A 7,509-nucleotide genomic window follows, 5' to 3' on the forward strand; every position below is an offset into this window, starting at 1 on the left:
CTGGTCGTAAGTGTGTGTGATTATATATTCCCGTGTGCATCATTACTGCACCAGTCTTTTTGTAAGTTACGGTAACCCCTCCCTTTTTCTCACTCATTCTCTTTCTTCCTTTGGCCTCTTTAGCAGAGAAACAGAGAAGAAATCCAACATGGCAGTTTTCTCCTCATTGTGGTACCTGCTTAAAGCCTCTGTAACACCATTATAGATTATAGGCAAGGTTAAACGCGGTTTAGCACAGCGCTAACAATGACGAAGTTCACTTTTGCTGTATGCTAAGTTTATGTAAACATCAAAGGTAGTTTTCCATATAAAACAAACAAAAAAAAGGATATATTTTAAAGATGTTTCTGTGTAAAAGTGTATGTCCATGATTGCATGATTGTGTTGTTTAGCTCACCCTGAGGTACCGCTGTACAAATACACTATTAGAAGCTAACATCAACTAGCTAGGTAAGACAGTTTCAACATCAGTGCTGCATTCCGCTAAAGTTCGGAAGTCATAATTCCTGGCATCTGACCAGAAAAACAAACAAACAAACAAACAAACAAAACGCCCCCTCAAGTCGAAATTCCTACTCAGGAACTTGGGATGGTCTTCTCAATTACGAGTTCAGCCAGTGCTGTTAAATCAACATGGATGCTCACAGCATCAACAGTAAACAAAGTTCTATTTCTTACCTTTAAATGAGTTTAACTGTATATACACACACAAGTGTTCGCTTTAGAAACCAACATACAGCTTGACTGACTATACAGTTTGCTGTTTTGAGGAGGAAAATATACATCACTCATCACAGTTAGCTGTCTAGATGGTTGCTAACGGAAGGTGAACATGGAGGCGTCCATGTTTTTTCCCCCACTTTGAAAATGACATCATTCCGAGCTTGTGAGGGAAGTCAAATGCAGCATAAGCCACCTCAAATGAAGAATTAATAATGATCAGCTTGACTGTCTTGCTGATGCAACATTGGCAATATATAGTTAATTCCAGAACTATTGGCACCCATCAGGAGGATCGGCAAAATGTCGTGTTGGGCGCACGGTGGCTTGGTGGTTAGCACATTCGCCTCACACCCCCAGGGTTGGGGTTTGATTCCTGCTGCTGCCCTGTGTGTGCGGGGTTGCATGTTCTCCTTGCTGCGGGGGTTTCCTCCAGGTACTCTGGTTTCTTCCCCCAGTCCAAAGACATGCAAGGTAGGCTGACTGGCATGGCCAAAGTGTCCATAGTGTGTGTGTGTGTGTGTGTGTGTGATTGTGCCCTGGGATGGATTGGCACCCAATCCAGGGTGTACCCAGCCTTGTGACCCATGCTCCATGGGATTGGCTCCAGGTTCCCTGTGACCCTGCAGTATAGAAAATGGATAGATGGTGTGTCATGTTTATTATATATATATATATATATATAAACTTTCCTCTGAACATATGTGGCAAAATGATTGAAGCTATTAAAAGTTTCTTCTGTAAAGAGAAGGGTCATAAACATAATATTTGACATAGTGCAAATATGTGTGTTCCAGGTTCTCCATGGCTACATCCCAAACCCCATGCTACGGTCTTAAACAGTAGGTCTAACACTGCAAACACCACTCGCTATTCAGTATGTATTATACGTTGTGGTATTACATACATGACACACTGTTTAATACACCACCACTTGCACATGAGCATGTATTACAGTATACTATTCAAACACACCTAGACACAATGGTACTTCTTACCGTTTATTATATCCCTACTACACACCATATACTACATATAACTACACATCACTACAACCTCCTACATGAACCCTACTAAAATAGCACACATCGTGAGGTAGAACTATTGTGACGCCATCTTGTTTTGCATTTACGATGATTTAGTAAGAATTAGGAAATTTGATTCCCTTAGGCACGTGACTACAGATTTGGAGCAACACGAGCAGTATTGTTCACGCACGCCAGAGTACTTACTCTTTGCACATCTGGGGGATTAAAAGCGACAAGCCAAAAACGTTCCTGTCTGGTAGATTTCCACGTACACCTGAAAAATGTTCAGCGATTTCATGCCAATGCGGCATGATGGAGTACGGGGTAGAGTTGCCACTTCACAGAAACCTCAAAGGTTCTCAGTTTGAACCTGAGCTCGGGTTACTGTCTGTGAAGAGTTCTACATGTTCTCCCCGTGTCCACGTGAGGGTTTCCTCTCACTTCTAAACAACATGACAGAAGGTGGATTGGCTAGAAGTCCCATTCAGGGTGTATTCCCAAGTCATGCCCAGGATAAAGCAGTTGCAGAAGATGAATAAATGATAGTTTGATGCTGATGTAGTGGGTAGCATTGTTGCCTTATGGTTCAGGGTCCTTGATTGGATTAGTAAACATGCCTTGTGTCCAGTGTTGTTCCCAGGACTGACTCTGGATGCAGCCTGACCAGAATAAAGTATATAAGATGCATGAATGAATGAATGAATGAATGATCTGACAACCCTGCCTGGCAGTATTACTCTAATGGGAGATGAATTTTGCTCTACCTCACGCTCTAGGTGTGAAATAAGGATTGCCGACTGGTGCAGGTTAACCCTAACCCTAACCCTTATGATATAGAAATCCTCTCTCTTTTTCTCCTCTCAACCCTCTCTCCTTCCTCAAGGCCAATATCCTTTCCTCCACCTTCACAAACCACTCCAGTCATCGTGTGTGTGTGTGTGTGTGCGTATCCTGTATCTACGACCCCAGTTTCCTCACCGAGGAGGAAGACGGGAGACAGCGGAGCAACAATGCCAGGAAAAAGCCTCTAGAGATTAGAGTGTAAAAACACTGCTCAAACTAATGACAAACACACGCCTGCGACCCTCTCACTCACCCACTCACTCACTCACACACACACGTGAAACGTGCACCATTACGGGGGGGATTTACCCACCAAACACACATCCAGAACACAAAGCTGGACCATAATCGTAAGCTTAATTACAGCCCAACCGTAAAAAAACACTCAGGATGTGTCTGAGGTCCAACCTCACAGCACATTTCCCTCAAATTAACAGTAAAAAGTGACGTCCTGAGAAGAACATACAAGGGTTTAGTTTGATGCTAAAAAATAAAAGGTTTTAGTTTGACTAAAGACACTCATTACCGTAAATGTGTGCTATATTTTGATACTATGATCAACAAATAACAGCCTTAATATCTTAAGGTTATATTTATTCATTTAAACATTATAACACATCGTACAAGCGTCAACTGATAGCAGGGTTCATATTTTAGATTGGACAATTACTTGATCGTGACCAAAAGTCAAGGAAAAACTAATATAAATAAAATAATGTTTCCTTTGCACTAATGTTTAGCGTTCATTTAAAGCGTAACAGTAGGTGAGTGTTGAGCTGGCTAGCTAGTCATGCGTAGCTTCACAATGACAAGCTTATATTTACTTTTATTAGGAACACCTGTACACGAAGTCATTCACACAATTATCTAATTCGCACAGCCAATCGTGTCGCAGCAGTGCGATGTATAAAATCATGCAGATAAGGGTCAGCAGCTTCGGCTAAGTCTTGCTGCAGGTCTTCTGCAGTCACCCGAGGGTTTTTCACAACCTGAATTCTCAGAAATCTGTTTGCAGCTTCCTTTTTCTGCTCCGTCCAGGTACTTCATGCATTTTCTCACCCCTAGCCAGTTCAGGTATTTCATGTGTTCCAACTCAAGCACACTTGGTGCAACTAATGAAGCCCTTGATTAGTTTAGCATCAGGTGTGCTAAATGTTACTAAATAAAAGACAATTGTCTTATCTGAATCCGCAACGGCTCAAAATAACCCACGGAGGCACGAATCCGACGTTAAACATGTGCAAGTCAGAGGTCGAGTGTGACTGCTCATTCAACTCGAAGCCGTCCTGCACAAACCGTAAACAGGCAAATCCACTTCCTGTCAGCTTCTGACTGCAAAAGCATCTGTTTGAACTTTGACCTGAACTTCCTTAAGACACACACCTTTACGTACACAGCTGTCGGACACGTAGGCTGCGTTCTACATTTGTGCATATACACGATATGACCAAAAGTATGCGGACACCTGACTATCACACCCGTATGTGGAACCAAGAGGCCCAAACATGACAACGCCCCCCTGCACAAGGCCAGATCCATGAACCATGAGATGGTTTGCCAAGGTTGGAGTGGAAGAACTCGAGTGTCCTGCACAGAGCCCTGACCTCAAGCCCACTGAACACCTTTGGGATGAACTGGAACGCTAAAAAGCCCCTTAGGCCACTTTAATAGGAACGCCTTTAAACCTGCTAATTCATCCGTATCCAGTCAGCAATTCGTGTTGGCAGCAGCGCAATGCATAAAAGCATGCAGATACAAGGTCAAGAGCATCAAACATCAAAATGCCATCTTCGTCCGTGGAAGCGTTTGAGTGGACTGGTTTGAGTGTTTTCGAAACTGCTGATCATCTGGGATTTTACACACTCAGTGTGCAGAGAATGGTGCGAAAAACAAAAAACCGCCAGTGAGCGGTGGTTCTGTGGCTTGAAACTTGATGAGACACGTCAGAGGAGATCCCAGACCAGACTGGTTCAAGCTGACAGGAAGGCTATAGTAACTCTAATAACCACTCTTTATAACCGTGGTGAGCAGAAAAGCATCTCAGAATGCACAAACCCTGAAGCGGATGGGCTACAACAACAGAATACCACATCGGGTTCCACTCCTGGCAGCAAAGAACAGGAATCTGACAGGGATCAGGAATCAGGCTCACCCAAACTGGACCGTCGAAGATTGGATAACCTCTGACGTTCTCAGGCCACGTCCTCTCAAGAGTGTGTGACGTTAAACACGTTACTATCTGTGCCGAGTTGCACTCCCATCAGCCCACAGTTACACGCTGCGAGACTTTCCATGATAAACGTGCGATAAATGTGAAGAACGCAGGAACGTCTCAGAATGAAACCAGGAATGTATCAGTATGAAACCACCTCAGGCTCAATTTGAGGTTTTAGCTGGAGTAGTATTCATAACGCCGAATACACGACTGTCTTTACCTGTGGTTAGGAGATCAGAATATTTATTAGCGATATGAAATTTAAGCAATGTGAAAAATACTTTTGTTATCTTACGGCAGAAGCCATGGAGGTTCGGTTAGCTTTGTTGCTAAGCATATTAAAGTGTATTATTACTCACACCGAGTCTGAGGGAAATGTCGATGTTCTCGATATATTTGACTCATTTCCTCCGTTAACGTGCCTTTACGTTGTACACTACTCGTATAAAAAAAGACTTAACTTTGTCCTAGTAATCTGCTAGTGCCATATTTCCAAGTTGCCTAGCAACAGTGTATTCAGAACTAAGCACTTGAACAGCGAGCGTATCGTGTTTTCCTACCCATGGTTATAGAATGATTTCACCAAGCTGTAAGAGAGAGAAAGAAAGAAAAAATAGAAAGGGTGGGAAAATAAAAAGAAAGAGAAAAATAGAGACAGCAGACTGGGGATTATGAAGGGAATTGGGGGAAGAAGAAAAAAAAAAAGCTCATTAGCCGAGTGTTAATCTGTCAGACGCTCCAAACAGCCGTAACATCATCTGCTACTACACCCAGCCAGAAACAAAACAACAACATGGCAGAGACGGTTTAATTATGACTGAACGGTGATGACTGAAAGACATGCTGTAATGTGTAATAACTGGAAATTGAAGATGTAAATCATCGGGGCTGTAAAGTGTGACATGGTGACGTGAAGGTCAGCAAGCGGAGATTATCTGCAGGGCTTTGTGGGTTCGACGTCTCCAGCCGTGTCGTCTTACTAACTCTAAAGCTCATACAGTATGTGTTTGTTGTATTGGGTCGTTAGAACAAGTAATAAAAATAATAATATTAATAATAATTATTATTATAATACATGAATATACATACACAGGCGCATCTCAAATAATTTGCATATCGTGGAAAAGTTCGTTTTTTCCCGTAATTCCATTCAAAAAGTGGAACTTCCGTATATTATAGATTCATTACACATGAAGGGAAACATTTCAAGCCTTTCTTTGTTTTAATCTCGATGATTACGGCGTACAGCTCACGGAAATCAAAAATCCAGTGGCTGAAAATATTAGAATAAAGAAATTATAATACGGAAACGTCGACCTGAGAAGATCTCTAATCAGATAATTAAGTCAAAACACCTGCGAAGGTTTCCTGAAGATTTAATCTCTCAGTCTGGTTCAGTACACAAACACAATCACGGGGAAGATGGAAGTAAATGCTGGATTTCATTTGGAAATCAAGGTCCCAGAGTCTGGAGGACGAGTGGAGAGGGACAGAATCCAAGCTGCTTGAAGTCCAGTGTGAAGTTTCCACAGTCAGTGATGATTTGGGTTGCCATGTCATCTGCTGGTGTTGGTCCAGTGTGTTTTCTCAAGTCGAGAGTCGATGCGTCTACCAGAGATTTTAGAGCACGTCATGCTTCTATCTGCTGACGAGCTTTATGGAGATGCTGATTTCCTTTTCCAGCAGGACTCGGCACCACCCACAGTGCCAGTACGTGAAGTGGCTACACTAAACTGCCCCTATGCATTATTGTGTATCGAGCCTCACTCTGAGTGTTCTCGATCCATCCAGAACAGTGAAGCACAACAACCTGTTACATGGTTTTAAATCAAAACTCCTATTTTTCTTTTGTTTTTCCATTACAAATTGTTTCCACACCTCTCTCCACCATATATGCGGGGTAATTATGTGAAAACAGGAAGTAGGAAGTAGCCAGTATGTGTAACATGACGGGGGCTCATCTTGTAAAACCTGCGGCGAAAGGGACAGGAAGTGAGCGGTGCTGACTGAACGACAGCAGAAGGAAAAGAAAGGAGAACAGAAAAGGTGTCAGTGTGGCATCACGAGGATGCACATCCGCTACACCTACAGCAAGAGGGAGCATTACAGGCTAATAAATATCCACCAAACTTCCTCTTTGTGGTTTCAAGTTCTCACCAGTCCTCTGTACGGCGACCATCAAAGTTAAACCACAGAGCCATCAAAACCACAGAACAGAACAATGTGTGTGTGTGTGTGAGTGAGAGAGAGAGAGAGAGAGAGAGAGAGAGAGAGAGAGAGAGAGAGAGAGAGAGAGAGTTTTTAATGCCAGTCCATATGTTAGAAAACAGGAAGCAATGCGGTTGCACACATCATAAAGACATGAAACAGACACAATGTACACCAAATGTAGTTCTGACTTCATTATTACGCTCACTAGGTCCCGCCTCCTGAAGTTTGAAGTGATACGGATGATGATGATGATGATGATGATAAGTGCTACAAACGTTGAAATTTGTAAATATGTAATACCACTGCTATTTCAGAATGGCTCATCCATTCAGTAAACACTTGTATCCTGGTCAGGGTCGTGGTGGACCTGGAGAACATTGGGTATTTCACATCTAGGGGAAATTTAGCGTACCCAGTTTACCTCCTGGCATCTTTTCGGGAGTTTTAGAGTTGAGACCGGAGACACCGGAGCAAACCCACAGGGACACGAGG

This window comes from Ictalurus punctatus, chromosome 16, assembly GCF_001660625.3.
Source record: "Ictalurus punctatus breed USDA103 chromosome 16, Coco_2.0, whole genome shotgun sequence".
Lineage (NCBI taxonomy): Eukaryota > Metazoa > Chordata > Actinopteri > Siluriformes > Ictaluridae > Ictalurus > Ictalurus punctatus.